This window comes from Schistocerca serialis, chromosome 1 (genome assembly GCF_023864345.2).
Source record: "Schistocerca serialis cubense isolate TAMUIC-IGC-003099 chromosome 1, iqSchSeri2.2, whole genome shotgun sequence".
NCBI lineage: Eukaryota > Metazoa > Arthropoda > Insecta > Orthoptera > Acrididae > Schistocerca > Schistocerca serialis.
The window spans coordinates 1,051,910,044-1,051,931,635 of NC_064638.1; the positions used below are offsets into that span (position 1 = coordinate 1,051,910,044).

Consider the following 21,592-nt stretch of genomic DNA (forward strand, 5'->3'; position numbering starts at 1 on the left):
ATTTAGAAGAGATAGGGGATCCAGTATTAGAATCGGAATTTAAAAGAGCTTTGGAGGACTTACAGTCAAATAAGGCAGAAGGGATAGATAACATTCCATCAGAATTTCTAAAATCATTGGGGGGGGGGGGGGGGGGGGGGAGTGGCAACAAAACGACTATTCACGTTGGTGTGTAGAATATATGAGTCTGGCGATATACCATCTGACTTTCGGAAAAGCATCATCCACACAATTCCGAAGACGGCAAGAGCTGACAAGTGCGAGAATTATCGCACAATCAGCTTAACAGCTCATGCATCGAAGCTGCTTACAAGAATAGTATACAGAAGAATGGAAAAGAAAATTGAGAATGCGCTAGGTGACGATCAGTTTGGCTTTAGGAAAAGTAAAGGGACGAGAGAGGCAATTCTGACATTACGGCTAATAACGGAAGCAAGGCTAAAGAAAAATCAAGACACTTTCATAGGATTTGTCGACCTGGAAAAAGTGTTCGAGAATATAAAATGGTGCAAGCTGTTCGAGATTCTGAAAAAAGTAGGGGTAAGCTATAGGGATAGACGGGTCATATGCAATATGTACAACAACCAAGAGGGAATAATAAGAGTGGACGATCACGAACGAAGTGCTCGCAAAAGGCATTTCTGGCCAAGAGAAGTCTACTAATATCAAATACCGGCCTTAATTTGAGGAAGAAATTTCTGAGGATGTACGTCTGGAGTACAGCATTGTATGGTAGTGAAACATGGACTGTGGGAAAAGCGGAACAGAAGAGAATCGAAGCATTTGAGATGTGGTGCTATAGACGAATGTTGAAAATTAGGTGGACTGATAAGGTAAGGAATGAGGAGGTTCTACGCAGAATCGGAGAGGAAAGGAATATGTGGAAAACACTGATAAGGAGAAGGGACAGGATGATAGGACATCTGCTAAGACATGAGGGAATGACTTCCATGGTACTAGAGGGAGCTGTAGAGGACAAAAACTGTAGAGGAAGACAGAGATTGGAATACATCAAGCAAATAATTGAGGACGTAGGTTGCAAGCGCTACTCTGAGATGAACAGGTTAGCACAGGAAAGGAATTCGTGGCGGGCCGCATCAAACCAGTCAGTAGACTGATGACCAAGGCTGTTGGTGACAACAAAGTTAGTCCCAGTCCTTAGTGAATAAAACAGAAACTGAGGGTAGCAAACCAAAAGCTCAAATGCTTAGCTCCATTTTCAAATGTTCTTTTACAAGGGAAAACCCAGGTGAATTGCCTTAATTTGATGCTCATACTACTGAAGAGATGAGCAATAAATATTAGTGTCAGTGGTGTTGAGAAAGACCTGAAATTGTTAAAATTGAACAAAGCCCCAGGACCCAAGGGAATCCCTACCAGATTATGAGCAGAATTTGCAGCTGAGATAGCCACTCTTCTAACTATAATCTATCATAGAACCCTTGAACAAAAAATCATGCCCAGTTCTTGGAAAAAAGCACTAGTCACACCCACCTACAAGAAGGGTAGTAGGAGTGATCCACAAAACTATCATCCAATATCACTGAAATTCATTTGCTGTAGAATCTTAGAAAATATTCTAAACTCAAACATAATGAGGCATCTGAAACAGAATGACCTCCTCCATGCCATCCAGGATGGATTCCGCAAACAACAATCACGTAAAACCCTATTCGCACTTATCTTACATGACATACTAAGATCACGGCATTCAGGTGGTTTCTGAAAATCATTTGATTCAGTACTTACTCTCAAAAGTACGAGCATATGGATTATCAAGTGAAATTTGTGACTGGATTGAAGACTCTCTGGTAGGTAGGACACAGCACATTATCTTGGATGCAGAGTCATCGTCAGATGTAGAAATAACTTCAGGTGTGCCCCAGGGAAGTGCATTGGGATCCTGGCTGTTCATGTTACATATTAATGACCAGGTTTCAAGTCTTTGTAACCAAAAGTCTAACAAGCCAACCTTGTCTAGGGTACTGGACAGGTCACAGGTGGCGGATAGTGAGCGTTCCATCAGATATGGTGGGCAGCTGCGAATACAGAATAAACAGCTCTGAACCAAATCCACTTTACTTCTGTCTTGTAGCAAGCAGGAAAGTGGTCAGTGTCTGTTCACCAGTGGTGTGGCTGAAATTTATATTCTGGAACTAACCCTTCCATTCTTAACACTCCTGATTCCAGGTACAATCATCATGGAGTATTTTTATAATCACAATATTACCCCATGGAGTCAACCCACCACCAGCATTATTGGCGTAACTGGTCCTACAAGTTCTGGGGCAGCCAGGTTAAAATGCACTATGATTCAACAGAGGAAGTTGGAGTCCTCTAGCCGACTTAAAACCAAAACAAATACATTTTTTGCAACACTTAACAAACAAACACTTTTGCAAGCAAGTAAACTTCATAAATTGGGAGACACATTAAAAGAACAGAAGATTCAAATTTTGGCACTACACAAAACACAAATGACCAGACAATAACACAATTGATTTTGGTAATTATCAACTTTTTAAAAGTAAAACTGATAAAGGAATACTTACTAATACACCACATCTGGGAGTTACTCTTGCAGGCTCCAAAAATATTTTAAATTCAATAACTGAGGTAAAACCCAAATTAATAGACTAAAATGTGCATATAAAGTATACACTTTAATTAATGCCCATATGCCAGCCAATGAGGATAACCGCAAAAAACCTGAAGAAGTTGGGGACGCTTGGGAAATGTTAGAAAGCATCATCTCAAAAATTCCCCCAAACCATTTTAAAATTTTAATGGGCGATTTTAATGCTCAATTAGGAAAAGAGGAAAAATATAAGAAAATGGTGGGTGGATTTCCTGCGCATAAATGGAAAATCAAAATCGAAAAAGACTTGTTGAAATGTGCAAAAATTTTAATCTTACAATCATGTCAACACATTTCAAAAAGAAACCTGGGGCATTTCAAACTGATAATGTAGCAATTTCATACCCTAACTACACAGAAATTTTAAATGTTCAAGTTAGAAAAGGGGCTAATACCAATTCTGATCATGATTTAATGTGAATAAAAGTAAAGCTTCAACCTCAAAAACTCTTGAAAATAAAAAAAATGTTATCCCAAAATTTGACACTGCTAAAATAATCCCAACTCGAACGAGCAAACTTGACAAAAACCAATCCAACAATTGGCAAAGCCTAAAAGAAAAGTTCATCAAAACAGCAAAAAATTTAATTCCGCTTCGTAACAAACAAAAACACTCATGGTGAGACGCGGACTGTGAAACAGCATATAAGTCTAGGCAAGAGGCATTAAAAAATTGAAACAGTAAAAAAAATTGAAAATAAGTAAAACACCTTTCTAACTGTAAGAAAATAAACCTCTAAATTAACCCAATAGACTAAAAGAAACTACGAAAATGCCCAACATTTAGAAATCGAAAAAGACTTCCAAAAGAACAATACAAGAAACTAAACATTCAAAACAAAACTAACTGGCTACCAACCTCAAAGTCTTTGTTTCACAAATGAAAACGGCAGTTTGGCTCTTAACAACTAGGAAAAATGTAAGGTTCTTGCTAATTATTTTGAAAAACTATTAAACTGCCCAGAACCAGCAAATAAATTCCTACCACAGCAAACTAATAACACCAACCTTAACATTGAACAATCTGATGAAATCAAAATAATTAAACAAATTAAGAGGCTTAAAAACAATAAAGCATCCGAAGAAGATGGTATAATTGCAGAACTACTACTATCAGCTGGCCCTAACACTATAAAAGAGATCACTCAACTAATAGGACATATCTGGCAGACTGAGAAAATACCCAAGGACTGGAAAACTGCCCTAACTCATCCACTGCATAAAAAATGGGACAGAACTGATGTTAATAATTACCGAGGAATCTCTCTTCTCCCAGTCACACACAAAATTCTCTTGCAATGTTTACTTGATCAAGCCCAAGAACAGTTAGAACCTAAAATTGGGGAATACCAAGAAGGCCTTAGACCAAACAGATCGTGTCCGGAACAAATTTGTAATTTAAAACTAATCCTTAGGCACCAAAGGATTTCTGGTTACAATACTGTATGTATACCTGTGGCTTTTAAAAAGGCCTACAACTCAGTTGATCGTGAATCTCATTTCCAAATTTTAAAGGAACAAGGTCTAGATAATAAAACTCTAACACTGATTTAGGAAACATTAACCGACAATAGCTCTAAAGATAAATTCATGATATAACGACTAGTGCTAGACATTATTGTTTAACTTGATAACAGAATGGCGAGGGCAAAAGTAAAGTCAAAATATAGATCAATCAACCAAGTTGGATAAAAATAATATTGGAGTAGATTGCCTTGCCTTTACAGATGAGCTGGCTATTTTAACTAAAGATATGACCACAGCTCAAAAACAAACTGAAATTCTTAAAGAAGTTGGGGAAAAAGTTGGGGGAAGTCATACAACAAAACTGTCTTTAAAAAGCTACAAAAGAAGATTGCTCTCAAAAAATGGCAACTGCATTCAGATTAACACAATTAATATTTATTATAAAAAATCACTTTCTAAATTCAGTAAACTTAGGCATTACAGCACTGTACTCAAACATGGATATCTTTATGCAGCAGAAAGTTTAATTTTAAATAGAAAGAGGGATACTGAAGAAATTCAAAAGACAGAAAGAAAGATTATTACGGAAATATTTGACCCAAAATTACTGATGCACAAACTTTTAGGCTGAGAATAATAAGGAAATAGAAGAATACACAGACATATATAGAGACATGAGAAAATGAAGACTTAAATTTTATGGCACATTAAAACAAAGGCACCCACTAGTCTGACAAAACAAATAGTAGAATTCTTCAAAAACAGAAGTAAGGTCAAAACTGAGCCAATTAAACTGAACACTGTGATTAAGGAGGATCTTAAAGAAGCCAGTATAACTCACGTAGATGTTACAGATAGAAAAACATTCAGACAAAAGGTATTTGATTGGAAAGTTGGTCAGAGGGAAATCTGAAAACAGACTGGAACACCATGGTCTGATGAAAGAAAGACAATGTACAAATTTGTACACAAGGGGGAAGGTCAACCATCAAAAGTGACATTAATGGATTGGACCTCACATGGTCCTATTGGGCCCATACATGAATAATAATAATAATAATAATAATAATAATAATAATAATAATAATGACCTTGCAGACAATATTAACAGTAACCTCACGCTTTTTATCGTTGAGACAGGAACTGAAACTGAGGATATCAAAGCAAAACCTCAATTGCTTAACTCCATACTAAACTGTTCCCTTACAAAGGAAAACTTCATCTATAATAACGTACTGCCTAAAATAGGCTGCATAAATACTGAGTCAGATCTTCATAAGATTTCAAAGTGGTGCCTTTACTTTAAATGTTCAAGAATGTAAAATTGTGCTCTTCACAAAACAAAAAATATAGAATCCTATGATTATAATATCAATGAGCCACTGTTGGAATCAACTAACTCATACAAATACCTGGCTGTAATACTTTGTAGGGATATGAAATAGAATGATCACATAGGCTCTGTCATGGGTAGAACAGGTGCCAGACTTTGGTTTATTGGTAGAATACTGGTGAAGTGCAATCAGTCTACAAAGGAGATTGCTTACAAATCACTCATGCAACTGCTTCCAGAACACTGCTCAAGCATGTGGGACCCATACCAAATAGGGTAACAGGGGATATTGAACGTATACAGAGAAGGGCAGCACAAATGGTCACAGGTTTGTTTGATTCTTGGGAATTCATCACAGAGACACTGAAGAAACTGATCTGGCCGACTTGTAAATAATAGACATGACCTATGCCAATAAAGTCTACTAAAAAAGTTTCAAGAACTGTCTTTAAATGATGACTCTAAGAATGTGTGACAAACCCCTCTGTATCATTCCCATACGGATTGGGAGGATAAGATTAGAATAACTACAGTATGCAGAGACGCATTCAAACAATCATTCTTCCCGCACTTCATACATGAATGGAATGGAAGAAAACCTAATAATTGGTACAATGGGATGAAACCTCTGACATGCACTTTGCGGTGCTTTGCAGAGTACAGATGTAGATGTAGAATGTAAATGACTTCACCTCTACCTTCTTTGTGTGACTGTACTGAAATGTCAAGCAACTGCATATCCAAGCATGTAGAGACTTCATGTTAATTTGACATCTGTTGTATGGTGTCGTCAAGGTGTTGCAACTTTAAAGGCCAACACTGTATGTAAATACTTTTGTTCTCGTAAATTCATAGACCCTTATTCATAAGCAACAAATGAAACACGCACAGCAATGATTCTGTAAACATTTTATTCAGACAAATGTTCTTTGTTACATGTGTAAACACACTGGAAAAAACATTCATTGCCTTGAAGCTGTATTTATCTTCTACCTTTTTTATCTCATCTGGCAGTGTACGAAGCAAAATATAAACATTAATTTTGGCTTATGTTCCCAAAGTGCACATAATTTGTTTTATTTACTTACATGTTCACTCACCAGATTTTATGAGCATTAAAGAATAAAATAGCAGCGGTTGGTATTTTCTGTAACCTATCGAAGGCACCTGACTCTGTGAATCCCAGTGTTCTGCTAGATATATTGAAGTTTTATAAGACTGATGGTGTGGCCAATAAATGGATAATGTTATATTTAACCATAAGAATGCATAAGCTGTATTTAGTAATTCAATTATCACAGTTTGGAGACACAATTCTGACTGTAGACAAAGCACATATGGGGTTCCCCAAGGCTCAATCTCACCTCCACCATTGTTCTTCACATATGGGCCATTCCATATCAATTCAACACACCTCTCAACCTGACCCAACTGGATTTCTTTCAAATTTAGTGCATTCAATGACCCAGATAAGAGATGGAAAAATACCAATTTGCAGATGTGTATTACAACTGTGAAGAAAGTTACAGGTCTGGAAAATTTGGAATTTGTACTAAATTTACATGTGTATGTCACAACATAAATGACTATAATTCTTTATCTAATTCAGTTACAGCAATGAAAATGGTACCATTGGAAAGCTAACAATTATACATTTACATTGATATGCCACATGGCAGGTTTCTGAGAATTTTCATACTATAGGTCACTGACCTTGACCTTTGACTTTCCCACACTCATTTTTTTTGAAAAAAAAAAATACATTTAATTGCTCCAGTATGTTATTATAGATATGGTAAATATCAGGATGGCAAACCAAAGGCATCATGCACAAAAAACCATTTTGTCAACTTAAGTACACCATCAACATGCAGTAAGCAGCTATGTATCCAGCTTTTTCTATAACACCAGCCAATAGCAGTTACTTTTATTCACACCAGTTCTTTGGTATTTCTAGCTGCGAAGAGCCAATGAGGGACACTTTTATTTCAACCAATCAACATTAGCCTGTTACATTTTTTTTCATGTTTTATGGGTGTGGCTTGTTTAACAAAGTGCAGTGGAAATGTGTCGTAAAATAATATTTAGTAAGGAATGGATTTCATGTCAAAATTGTGTTGTTGCAATCTGTTTAGGAAAGAAGGTCATGCAAAGTACAGAAGAATTTAAGGAATGTTCAGGAGTGGATGATAAACAAATATCCTAATGTATTGTTAGGTGGAAAAATTTGCAGTAAATGTAGGAAAATAAAATCAAAAAACCCAACAATCATTGCAGATGCTGCCTCAGTTGTCCAGGTACTTCCAGAGAAGTTTTAAGTGAAGATGAAGTAGCATAAGATCTGATACTCAATGCTTTAAATATTAGCCTTCAGTATTTATGTGAAGTTGTATACATGGAAGAGTCCTGGAGATACTAGAAGGTATCAGATAGATTATATAATGGTAAGACAGAGATTTAGGAACCAGGTTTTAAATTGTAAGACATTTCCAGGGGCAGATGTAGACTCTGACCACAATCTATTGGTTATGAACTGTAGATTAAAACTGAAGAAACTGCAAAAAGGTGGGAATTTAAGGAGATGGGACCTGAATAAACTGACTAAACCAGAGGTTGTACAGAGTTTCAGGGAGACCATAAGGGAACAATTGACAGGAATGGGGGGAACAAATACAGTAGAAGAAGAATGAGTAGCTTTGAGGGATGAAGTAGTGAAGGCAGCAGAGGATTAAGTAGGTAAAAAGACAAGGGCTAGTAGAAGTCCTTGGGTAACAGAAGAAATACTGAATTTAACTGATGAAAGGAGAAAATATAAAAATGCAGTAAATGAAGCAGGCAAAAAGGAATACAAACGTCTCAAAAATGAGATCGACAGGAAGTGCAAAATGGCTAAGCAGGCATGGCTAGAGGACAAATGTAAGGATGTAAAGGCTTATCACACTAGGGGTAAGATAGATACTGCGTACAGGAAAATTAAAGAGACCTTTGGAGAAAAGAGAGCCACTTGCATGAATATAAAGAGCTCAGATGGAAACCCAGTTCTAAGCAAAGAAGGGCAGGCAGAAAGGTGGAAGGAGTATATAGAGGGTCTATACAAGGGTGATGTACTTGACGACAATATTATGGAAATGGAAGAGGATGTAGATGAAGATGAAATGGGAGATACGATACTGCGTGAAGAGTTTGACAGAGCACTGAAAGACCTGAGTCGAAACAAGGCCCCGGGAGTAGACAACATTCCATTGGAACTACTGACGGCCTTGGGAGAGCCAGTCACAACAAAACTCTACCATCTGGTGAGCAAGATGTATGAGACAGGCGAAATACCCTCAGACTTCAAGAAGAATATAATAATTCCAATCCCAAAGAAAGCAGGTGTTGACAGATGTGAAAATTACCGAACTATCAGTTTAATAAGTCACAGCTGCAAAATACTAACACAAATTCTTTACAGTCGAATGAAAAAAAACTGGTAGAAGCCGACCTCGGTGAAGATCAGTTTGGATTCCGCAGAAATGTTGGAACACGTGAGGCAATACTGACCATACGACTTATCTTAGAAAATAGATTAAGGAAAGGCAAACCTACATTTCTAGCATTTGTAGACTTGGAGAAAGCTTTTGACAATGTTGGCTAGAATACTCTCTTTCAAATTCTAAAGGTGGTAGGGGTAAAATACAGGGAGTAAAAGGCTATTTACAATTTGTACAGAAACCAGACAGCAGTTATAAGAGTCGAGGGGCATGAAAGGGAAGCAGTGGTTGGGAAGGGAGTAAGACAGGGTTGTAGCCTGTCCCCGATGTTATTCAATCTGTATATTGAGCAAGCAGTAAAGGAAACAAAAGATAATTTCTGAGTAGGTATTAAAGTCCATGGGGAAGAAATAAAAACACTGAGGTTCGCCGATGACATTGTAATTCTGTCAGAGACAGCAAAGGACTTGGAAGAGCAGTTGAACGGAATGGACAGTGTCTTGAAAGGAGGATATAAGATGAACATCAACAAAAGCAAAACGAGGATAATGGAATGTAGTCGAATGAAATCGGGTGATGCTGAGGGAATTAGATTAGGAAATGAGACACTTAAAGTAGTAAAGGAGTTTTGCTATTTGGGGAGCAAAATAACTGATGATGGTCTAAGTAGAAAGGATATAAAATGTAGACTGGCAATGGCAAGGAAAGCGTTTCTGAAGAAGAGAAATTTGTTAACATCGAGTATTGATTTAAGTGTCAGGAAGTCGTTTCAGAAAGTATTTGTATGGAGTGTAGCCATGAATGGAAGTGAAACATGGACGATAAATACTTTAGGCAAGAAGAGAATACAAGCTTTCGAAATGTGGTGCTACATAAGAATGCTGAAGATTAGATGGGTAGATCATATAAATAATGAGGAGGTATTGAATAGAATTGGGGAGAAGAGCAGTTTGTGGCACAACTTGACAAGAAGAATGGACCGGTTGGTAGGACATGTTCTGAGGCATCAAAGGATCACAAATTTAGCATTGGAGGGCAGCGTGGAGGGTAAAAATCATAGAGGGAGACCAAGAGATGAATACACTAGGCATATTCAGAAGGATGTAGGTTGCAGTAAGTACTGGGAGATGAAGAAGCTTGCACAGGATAGAGTAGCATGGAGAGCTGCATCAAACCAGTCTCAGGACTGAAGACAACAACAACAACAACATTTATGTGAATCTCCTGTGAAGAAAAAGAGGCTTCAGAGTGAGAAAAAGTACCCAAAGCAAAAACTGAAAAAATAGCATCTGTTTTGGAGCATACTTATGTGGCACAACCGAAAAAAGAAGAGAGTGAAAATGGAGAAAGTGAAATTATCACCAAGCAGAAAGACAAGTTTCACAAATCAGATCGCATGTACGACAAAATGCAAATTCTAACTGTACTTTCAAAGAGTTGGAGTATAAGGAAAATTATGAAAGAATTTTCTGCTTCAGGTTACATGGTACAGAGAGCAAAACAGTTAGTAGCAGAACATGGTATATTAGTGACACCAAATCCAAAGACAGGTAAGACATTATGTGAGAAAACTGTTCAGTGTATGTGTGATTTTTACCGTGATCATGACGTGAGCCATATGATGTCAGGAAGAAAAGACTTTGTGTATGTGAAATAAAATGGAATTACAGTACATAAACAAAAGCAGCTAGTGTTGCACAACCTTAAGGAACTGTAAGCACATTTCAAAGATAAATACCTAGCTATAAATATTGGACTCCAAATTTTGTGACTTGTGGCCAAAGCACTGTGTTCTTGCCAATGCCAGTGGAATCCATGCTGTTTGTGTGTGTGTCTTGCACCAGAATTTCAAGTTAATGATTGAAGGTTGTAAACTTAAAGCACTAATGAAGAGTGAAGAACACACATTACCACCATACAAGCACTGTGTAGCATTTGTTACATGTAATCCTGCACTACCAGCATGTTTCTTAAGTTCATGTCCCTACTGTCCAGGTGTGGCAAGCCTAACTGATTATCTGTACGGTCTGTTTGGTATGAATTGCACTGACGAAATTGCATGTAAGTGTTGGTTAACTACAGGCAGGGTAGTTCAAGAGGGCTATAAGAAAGTCAACAGATGATTTCATTGAGGTGTTAACATCAAGGTTACAACAGCTCCTACCGCACTCATTTATCTCCCAGTAGCAGTCACATTTCTGTAAAATCACCAAAGAAGGTCTCAGAATAAATGAGTTTCTTGTTCCTTGTGACTTTGCAGAAAATTACTCCTTCACCATTCAGGATGAGGTACAAGGATTCCAGTGGAATAATTCACAGGCTACAATTCACCCATTTGTAGCTTACTACAGAGACTCAAGCACTAATGAAATACGACATGTATCATACGTGGAAATATCTGACTGCCTTCAGCATGATACAGTGTGTGTTTATTCTTTCCAGAAAAATTTCATCAATTTCTTAAAATGTCAGTTTTCAAATCCAAAGCACATTTATTACTTTTCAGATGGATGTGCTGCCCAATACAAAAACAGAAAGAATTTTATGAATCTGTCCCACCATCAAGAAGATTTTGATGTTACAGCAGAATGACATTTTTTGCTACAGTGCATGGTAAAGGACCTTGTGATGGGGTAGCAGGGACTGTAAAGAGATTACCAAGACTTGCCAGACTCAAGTGACCTTATGAAAATCATATTTTGACATCATTACAGTTGTTTGAGTGGTGCAAGGAAAATATTCCTTCATGTGTCTTCCATTATACATCAGTTTCCATATACGGCCAAGCTGAAACAACATTTAAAAAATACAAGAACGATTCCAGATACCTATAAACTTCATAGTGTAATACCTGTTAACAAAGGTTTAGTAAAGACAAAGACATATTCTGCTTCTTTAGTGAGTAGAGAAGAGTCAGTGATTGCTATGATGAATGAAATGCTGTTAACAAATATAAATGGATTTGTTGCCTGTATTTATGGCAGTCATTGGGTGGGTTGCATATGTCTTACAAACATGTGAAGAAACAGATGAAGTAAAGGTCAACTTCTTGCATCAAAATCGACCATCTCTTTCATTTGTGTTTCCTGCCAAAACAGACACTTCTGTCATCAGAAAAAGTGACATTATCACAAGAGTGGATCCAATGACACCAACAGGAAGGACATACTATCTCCCTGCATCAGATCTGGGGAACATTAACAATTTAGTTGGAGAACTACAGATACTACACCAACAATACATGTAACACAGGGTGAGGACAAAACAAATTAGGTGGAAACTTCAAAATTCTTAGGTGTCCTTATTGATTAGAACTTAAATTGGAAAAAGCCCATTTTGGAACTCCTAAAACAACTAAGTTCAACCATCTTTGCACTTAGAATCATTGAAAAGCTTGGGGAGATACAAATCAGTAAGCTGACATATTCTCATTCAGTAATATCATACGGAGTAATTGCCTAAAATGTGCTGTAAGAATAATATGTGTTGCTCACCCACAATCATCTTGTTGGCATTTGTTTGAGGAGACGGGCATTCTGACTACTGCTTCACAGTATATTTTATTTTCCCGTGTAGTTTGTTGTAAATAATCCACTACAGTGCAAAAAGAAAAATAATGTTTGCTTATTTATTACGGTTTTTAAATGTAGGCCGTGTTGACAGTCAAGTCTGTATCCTGGACCAAGACCTAGATTAGATAGGAAGGTAAGAGTCTAATTGAAAGCTGGTGCAACCAACAAATGTGATGTCACGAAAATAACTAAATGTTGTAAGGAATGTACTTCACGTATATTTCATTTTAATGAGCGGTTTGTGTCAAATTAGACATGTTCTATCGATAGGCTCAACATTACTTTCAGTACAAAACCACTTCTGTCAGTGTGTATAACAACGTTTGTGGTGGTTAAGATGATCAACAGCGTTGGTATTTTCATTCTTGGTCAACCATTCAGAGATGACTGCACTTAAAATCTTTCTAATTTAAAATTAAAACTATATTATCTTCAAAAGATCTTGTAATTAGGGTTCGCGGCCTCCTAAATTATTTCTATGACGTTACTTTACGCTTTTATCAGTTACAGCCAGAACCGGGAAATGATTTCATTTAATGCAAGCCATTACAATCATAAGCCAACGACAGAACATGTAATCCTACGCAAATATGCTTTATTAATGTTCATTTGTGCACAAATACCAGTCAACTCTGCCAGTTTTAGCATGACTGTCAATAATTTAATAATGAAAAACAATTTCAACAAACTTACTATTCGTTAGTTATTCAGTGCTTACCTTCACTTTTTTAAATTTCGGTAAATTCTTCTGTTTAATTTCGGAAGTGTTGCCATGTGTTTCACACAGATATGCCGACGTCTTCGTGACTTCATTGAGTGTTTCACAATATTTTTGTTTCACACCCACGCACGCTGTCACTACGTATTTTTGTTTACAAGTACATAGCCACCATGTTCGCCAACATAACAGAAGGCAACGCTTTCCTGTGGTCATCTTTGTACTTGAAGAGTAATGCTTCTTGTAAGAATTAACAAATAAAGTGAATAGATAAAGTCCGTCATATGCCATCCCTTTGCTTTCATAAGCATGCTAGTGTAATTATTCATAAAGTAATTATAAATATGCTCAGTTTTCAGTGTTCTCTGTTGCACAATCGAATCGGGGTGTTAACACCATAAACTGAAATTAAACTTCGCATTTGTCCAGTGAAGTGTGTTCCAGTAACTCACTGTAAGATGTAGAACTGTTTTCTGTTGCAGTCATGGAAGCTACTTCTTTCTGTCATGGAGATACCAGTAGTGTACAGTGTGAATTCGCCAGTTCCCGTCGTAAAACGGTAAGATAGTGTCCAGTCTCGAAGTAAATGGCATTGATATACTTACATAATCAACAGAAAAATTCGACAGTACGCTCTCAGCTGCAGCTCCCATTATTACTAATTTACCATTTACAATAATGCTATTAACGTTCTAAGCCCATGTTCTTAAACGTACAACAAGAAGCCCACAATGGACTTACAAGGGAATGGTTAGACTTGTCATGCCGAAACATGTATTGCTTTTTTTAGCACTGTTATTTAACTGTGCAAAAGGTCCGTATGCAAAATTGTATCTGCTGACATGAACTGGAAGTCACCTGAAAAAAATCACGAACATGGCTGTGTTTCCTGCTTTGCGCTTGTAGTGACGGCTGGCCACCCCTGAAAATGGCGAGTCGCGAGCGTTGTGCGCATGGTCGGGAAGTGCGGCCGTCTTATCGCGGCGTTCACTAAAAGGAATATCGCTGCTCGGTTTTGGTGGAAAGGGGAAAAGAATATTCGTTTCTGTAGCATGCACGTCCTTTTAATTTCTGGTACGTATTTCGAAACATACCGTCCAGAAACTGGTTAGAGATGTGAAAGATGTTCTGTACGTGTTCATATATGTTCCGCAAGCCACTTTACGGTGAACATTCAATCTCCCCTCACAGGTGATGGCGAACCCTGTAAATGTTTTGCTGCTTGCCATGGAGATATACCACAGACGCCAAATGAAGCAATCAACAGAAAACACGCGTGAAGACTATGTGTTGTGCGACATGGTTGTTAAACTTCTAGACGAGCATGTAAATGGCGCAGACGTGTGACTAAAAACAACTGAAACACTCGATATTGCAGACTGTGAATCTACAGACGGCGAAGACACCGACGAAAGTTCCACTCACGAAGACTCTTCGAGTGATAGTGCCACGTACCATCATCAGTTATCTCCGAAAGTAACACTAGCAACTACAATTGCCTTGTCAGACAAAGAAAAAGCGGTGACGTATTGGTTGAACGAAAGTGGTGAGAAACGCCTACGTGTCAGTACTGTTCAAAATAAGTATCGCTTTGTCCGTTCCGTACGTGAATTGTATAGACGGAAAAAGGAAGTCGCTGGACGACGTAAGAGTCGACTGGAAATTGCGACGGAGATAAATGTGCGACTTTTTGAGCTATTTACCGATGCCAGACAACAGTCACTTAGTGTCAGCGATACAACTTTGCGTGATTGGGCGTTAGAGATTGCCAACGTGATAGGCAATGAAGAATTTACAGCTTCTCAAAGTTGGATTAGTCGCTTCAAAAGATCACATAAAATTGTGGCATGAAAAATAACAAAATTTGTATCGAGAAACAGGTCGGAAAATGATGTGACACAAATCGAAATGATAGAAGCTTTACTTTCGAATGCAAAAAATAAGATCGCTAGTTTTAGTGAATCGTTCGTGTACAATGCAGATTAGTCAGGTTTTCAAAAAGAAATGCGTGCGAAAAGAACACTGTCATTCAAAGGGGAAAAACATATTGAGACGATTGCGCAGTCCACGACTGCACTCACCCATTCATTCACTATAATGGCCATAATTAGTCTGGATGGCTCATTGCTGCCTAAATTATATGTGTGTCTTCAAGAACCAACTGGACGTTTTGGACCACGTGTCAAAAGAACAATGTTCTACGCAAACAATCTTGTGGCAGACGCATCGAAGTCTAGAAAAATGGGAAATGAAAACGTTACACTTTTCATGCGTCATGCTTTTCTTCCGTTCTGCGGGAACAAATCTCTTCTCCTTCTAGATTCGTGGTCAGGTCATAAAAGCTGTACTTCGAGCCCACCCTGACAAAGAAGTAGAGATACTTCAGATTCCACCCGGCACGACGAACGTAATTCAACCTTTAGACAGAGAATTTATCCGTCGGTGGAAGGCATTTTACGGAAAACTAACAGAGAAAATTATTGTATGCAGATCACTGCAATTTCCTGTCTATCACCGTGACAATATTCTCAAGCTGCAATCAGTAGTACATCATCAATTTTCCTCCTCACGGTTTCAGAATTTGATTAAATATGCGTGGCACTCCTCGAAATATACTGATACTAGGCCTGATTCATTCCTAACACCAGCCCAGTTTTATCTACGGACATCTAACAACGTCTGTGATTCGCAGGGCTGTCATATGTCGTCTTTGCTTGTATGGTCTTGGTGCACAAAAAACCTATGTTTTGAATATTGTATCAATATTTCGCATTTTTGCGGTAATTACAAGAAATAAAATTTGGACGTGTTCTAAACCGTATGTTTATTTGTGTCTATTTCATAGCTATTTGGAAAGAATGTTGTAGATAACATATCAGCCATATTTGTCAACGAATGTTTAATTATCATATGATCGCTTTCACTGGGGGGAATCAGCTCTCTCACTGCTGTGGCAAGAGAGCGGCGCGTAGCTAACGCCACCTTGTCCCTAGATGGCGTTGGTATAACGTAGCGACAGAGGTCAGGGTTGTACAAGAGGCAGTTATAGGCGCGGAAACCATGCGACATTAATGTCTTACTTCATAAAATTGTTTACTGACTTCCGGGTCATGTCAGCAGCTAAAATTCTGCATACAGACTAATTGCAACTTTAACTCGCCGCGGTAAAAAAAGCAACACAGGTTTCGACATGACAAGTAGGACCATTCCCTTGTTAAACCACTTACAGGAGGGACTTGACGATTTCATCCCTCAGTATTTCACTCAACATCGATACTCTGCAAAATTACAGTGAAATACGCACCAGAGGGCACTTCTCATTGTACCACATAATAAGAGTTATTTCCCGTTCCAACCACGAATGGAATGCGAGAATGACAGCAGAAATTATCCTGTGCACGTTTTACAGACTATAAGTTTAATCTTGCCTTCACGTTCACTACTAGATTGGCATACTGCAATATATTCAGATTTTTCTCTCTTCACATTGGTTGTCGAAATTTTGCAAGCAAGTTTTTGCGAGAGATGACCTCTGTAGTCAAACGTTTGCCAGCCTACCAATGAACTTAAATTTGCTGGCTGCTTTATATATGACTAACAGAAGGGAAAAGAGTACAGTGTAACATAGGGCAAAATTTCGATTTGTGTATAAGTTCTCATGTTGGTAGCCTTGTGTTTAACAATTGTCTTTACTACCACTTCTGGCCTTCATTACTTACTTGCGGCTAGGGACGCCAAGGAATTGGGTCTGCTGATTGGTTGAGGCTCATGACGTCATCAGGGAGACAGACCTTGTGTAGCAGTGCTGCCTGGTGACTAGAACTGTAATGAGCTCCATTGACATTAGCGACGTCGCTCACCTGTTGTTTAAAAAGCCATTACATGTAGATCTGCAAACAGCTGTCATTTTGAAACGTCAAATAAGTCCAGATTATTCAATTGAACCCAACTTACGGGAATTTAATGTAAAAACCTGGTTCGAATGCGAATAATCACGAATGCGGTGACAGACTAACACGGTTGCAGCTGTAGCAAATGCGGAAAAGCGGACCAAATACATGTAAAAGTTACATACATTTACTGCGGTTTGTGTATGATATTGTTCATAATATGTATCAAAGTATTCTTTGAATGCTTATTCATTTACTTTATTTTCTGATTTTACCTTGTTCTTTTAGGTATTATTGCGAGAAGTGTGATAAATATGGTACCTTCAAATATAATGCAAACGTAAATATTAGGCAATACCATATGTCCATCTGTCACCACAACAACTATTCCACACTCAAACTTTACGAGTTCCACAACTAACGAAATAATCGCCCTTCAAGTAACTTAGGCCTCAGACAACATCACAGAGAAGTCCATAGAATTCCAGAGGGGATGGGGGTTCAAATGGCTCTGAGCACTATGGGACTTAACTTCTGAGGTCATCAGTCCCCTAGAACTTAGAACTACTTAAACCTAACTAAACTAAGGACATCACAAACATCCATGCCCGAAGTAGGATTCGAACCTGCGACCGTAGCGGTCGCGCGGTTCTGGACTGAAGCGCCTAGAACCGCTCGGCCACAACGGCCGGCTGAGGAGGGGAGCGGGCAATATTGTGCTGCTGGAAAAGTATGTGTTACGCTTCAATTTTCGTCATTGTTGTGTAAACAAAGAAGTATATGTCAATGTTATGCATGAACTGCATCTTCCTATACCTTATTTAGTTTTTCAGAATCCAGTTTATGTTTATATGGCATTGTGATGAACAAAGCTGAATGAGGAATTATTAATAAATTAACCAACGTGAGTAAGATTATTGTGTAAAACGGATAGTTTGACATCTTACAGAAGCCTCCTCATTGTCAATATATTAACCCCCTAATTTTATTTGGTGTTAATAATAAGTGTGAATTTAGGATTATTTGCGAAATTAAATGCCATAATACTTGCACAGAATGTTTCTCTGCCTGGGATTCAGAATAGAAATTTACATTCTGGTGCAAAATCAGAATTTTATCTGTGATGGATGGTGCTGATCTCCATGACTGTTCCTTTATTGTACATCCTGTAGTCTAACATCTCAAGAGATGAGAAGATGGCCTTCAAGAGTTTGCGGGAAGATGAAAACTTAGCGGTGTTTGCGGTGAATAAGGGCAGCTCTACTGTAGTGCTGCTGAAGACCAACTATGATCAGAAGATAGAAGATCAGTGAACTTTTAGAGGACTCTTCCTACAATCAACTAGAGAAAGACCCCCCCACCCCCCCTCCAATCGAGTAGACAGGAAAAGCAGGGTTCTTCTTATGGAAAAAGGACAGCCAAAGAAGGTTGTCCAGCAACTCAGAGCTAAGGCACCAGTACCACCCTGATTATATGGATTACCCAAGGTCCGTAAAGAGGATATACTGCTGTGCCCAGTTGTAAGCCACATACCATACAGTCACCAACTTAAAGAAGATGTTAACACCATATGTGCGAAAGTGCGTCTACCACATCCCCAACTGCTTGTAGTTTGTGGAACATCTCAAAAACCTACGAATCTCGAACACAGACATCATGGTCAGCTTCGATGTTGTGTCTCTGTTCACAGGGGTACCATTTCAGGACACACTCAATTTAATCAGTGAGAGATTTGATGGAGCTCTGCTAGACCATATCAAGCATATTTTAACATCGACTTACGTCCTACGTGGAGGCCAATTTTATGAACAGACTGAATGAGTGGCGATGAGCAGCCCTTATCTCTGGTAGTTGCAAATCTGTTTTTTGGGTAGATTCGAGTATGAGGCACATACAACTGCTGCCAACCAGCTGACCTTCTTCAGGTATGTTGACAACACATTCGTCATTTGGCCACATGGTCGGAGAAGACTGGACGAGTTCCTTGACCATCTGATCCCGAGACAAATCAAAATTAAGTGCACAGTGGAACTAAAGAATGATGGTCAGCTTATATTACTGGATGTCCTGGTGAAAAGGAAAACAGACGACACGTTATATCACAGTATGTATAGGAAACCAGCACACACAGACTTATATGTACAGGCTGACAGCTGCCATCATCTGGCGCAGAAGAAAGGGATACTGAGAACACTTGTACACCAAATCAAGATACTGTCATACTTAGACTGCTTGGCAGAAACTTTAGAACATTTATAGCAAGTGTTTACAGACAACGGGTCCTCAAACAGGGACATCCACAAATCACATTCCACCAGACGACCTGATACAACGAGAGAAGAGGAAGAAGAAGAAGAGACCAGGAGTGTAGCCTTTCTACCGTATGTAGACCCTATATCTGCTAAGATCAGTAGCATTCGGATAAAACACAAGATCAGAAGTGTATTCTCCCCGCCTCAGAAGACCAGGGAGCTCCTTGGAACAGCCAAAGATAATCTGGGGTTGAGGAAATCTGGTATCTACCATATATCTTGTGAATTTTGTATGTCTTACATGGGTCAGACCACCAGAACAGTTGAAATAATATGTAAAGAACACCAAAGACATACCAGGCTGTGACTGGCCATTAATTCAGCAGTAGCAGAATATTGCCTGGAACTTGAACACGTCATGCATTATGATGAAACCAGGATCCTGGCTCAGATGCCCAGATTCTGGGATAGTGTGATTACTGAATCTATCGAATTAAGATGACAGAGAACCTGATCAATTGGATGACAGGATACCTGATCAATATGGAATGGAATCCGGCTATAGAATTACTAAAGAAACAATGGGAAAACGTTCCTTTCTCCAGTGAAAAACCTCAAACAACAAGGGGTGTAATTAACGTAATCGAATGTCCTATGGAGCACCAGTCAGCAACTACCTCTTTGGGAGACTACTGTAGCATTCATGGACACGATAGGGACCAAGATCAACCACCCAAAACCTCAGGCACCACACATCCTAAGAGCAGACACAGTACAGAACTCCAGACGGCGGTCACCGACACGAGAGATTGCTTCGGCGTGTACGGACAGAATATGCAATTCCCACAGCAGCCTGATTCGGCGGACAACGAACCTTGTAAGGGCTTACCGAGCCCACGAGGCCATGAGAATGACAGGGGCACAACAGATAGCTGGAACAGCCGCCAACAGCATAAGAAACGTCTACAGTGCGTCGATAGCCTTGTGTGGAACGCCTTGGCACGGCCGCCGTCGGGGAAAACAGCGGAAACGGGCGCAGATGGAAGTTTTTTTTAATTCTTTTTTGGAAGAGGTGGAACCCCTCCACGCCCACACTGGTGTGATGGCAAACATAGGTCTACTTCGAACTCTGCATAAGGATTAGTTTTCACTAAAGTGAGGTCTCGCAGGATGTGAGTGCTGCGATGTTTGGGTACGTCTGTTTAAAGTTAATATTAATACGCGCTCATCTAGAGATAGATTGGGCCGAAAATTGAACGAAGGGTAGCGGTTTGAAGGGCTGAGAGGAAAAAATAAGAAAAGTACCAAGAGAAAAAAACCTCGAGATAGTTGGGTCAGGCAGTAAGAGCAGCAGTGGATATCCTGCCGAATGCGACTGCGACGGAAGACAGAACGCCTAGCGATAAATAGCACCGCCAGAAACGGCCGAAGCGGGCGCGGACGGTGTAGGGAACACCAGACGCCGCCCAGGCATAAATATGCGATACGGTCAGCTTGTCGAAAGTGAAACTCGCATAGGTATTCAGAATACAGATATCAGCCCGCATCCTAGCACAACCAATGTTGGTGGGCAGACGGTGATCGGCGGGGCTGTCTCAAAAAGTGGAGGTAGTCGTTCCAGGGCGAAGTCCAAAAAGAGAACGCCCAGCGACTGCCATAGCCGGTCACGGGAGCGGACGGAAGAGAGAGCACTTCCCACAGCTGCCGCAAAGACATTAGTGTGCTGTCCAAGATTCTCAGCAATCTGAGTTAAAAAGCACTGTAAACTCTTCTCCAGAATGTCAATCCAGTGTAGAGACAAGTTCCAGCAATAGAGATGAGCTGAAGGCACAGATCCTTTCGGTTCTAGGTGCTTCAGTCTGGAACTGCGCGACTGCTATGGTCGCAGGTTCGAATCCTGCCTCGGGCTGGATGTGTGTGATGTCCTTAGGTTAGTTAGGTTTAAGTAGTTCTAAGTTGTAGGGGACTGATGACCTTAGATGTTAAGTCCCATAGTGCTCAGAGCCATTAGAACCATTATCAACAGAACCTTTCAGTGAAGCAGCTCATACTGAAACCCCCACAGACAATTGTGGCTGCAATGAAGCTGGCTCTAGAGGCCATACCTGCGGGAAAACCACAAAACTAACATGGAAAATATACTGATGCGTGGTTTAACCATGTGTGTTTGGAATGCCAATGGAATTCGTACAAAGAACAGCAAATTTCGTCAGTTCCTATGAGAAGAAGGAATATATATCTGCTTGATG

General features: G+C 39.2%; 1 protein-coding gene across 2 annotated transcripts in view; it reads right to left on the reverse strand.

Moving 5' to 3' along the window:
* The window catches only part of LOC126415193 (GATOR complex protein MIOS), a 212,146-nt gene extending 198,790 nt beyond the window's left edge, over positions 1 to 13,356 (reverse strand). For both annotated transcript variants that reach the window (XM_050083411.1, XM_050083412.1), the window contains exon 1: positions 13,202 to 13,356. The gene's annotated coding sequence lies outside the window, so the exon portion shown is untranslated. The remainder of the gene's footprint in view (positions 1 to 13,201) is intronic.
* Positions 13,357 to 21,592: the final 8,236 nt, after the last annotated feature.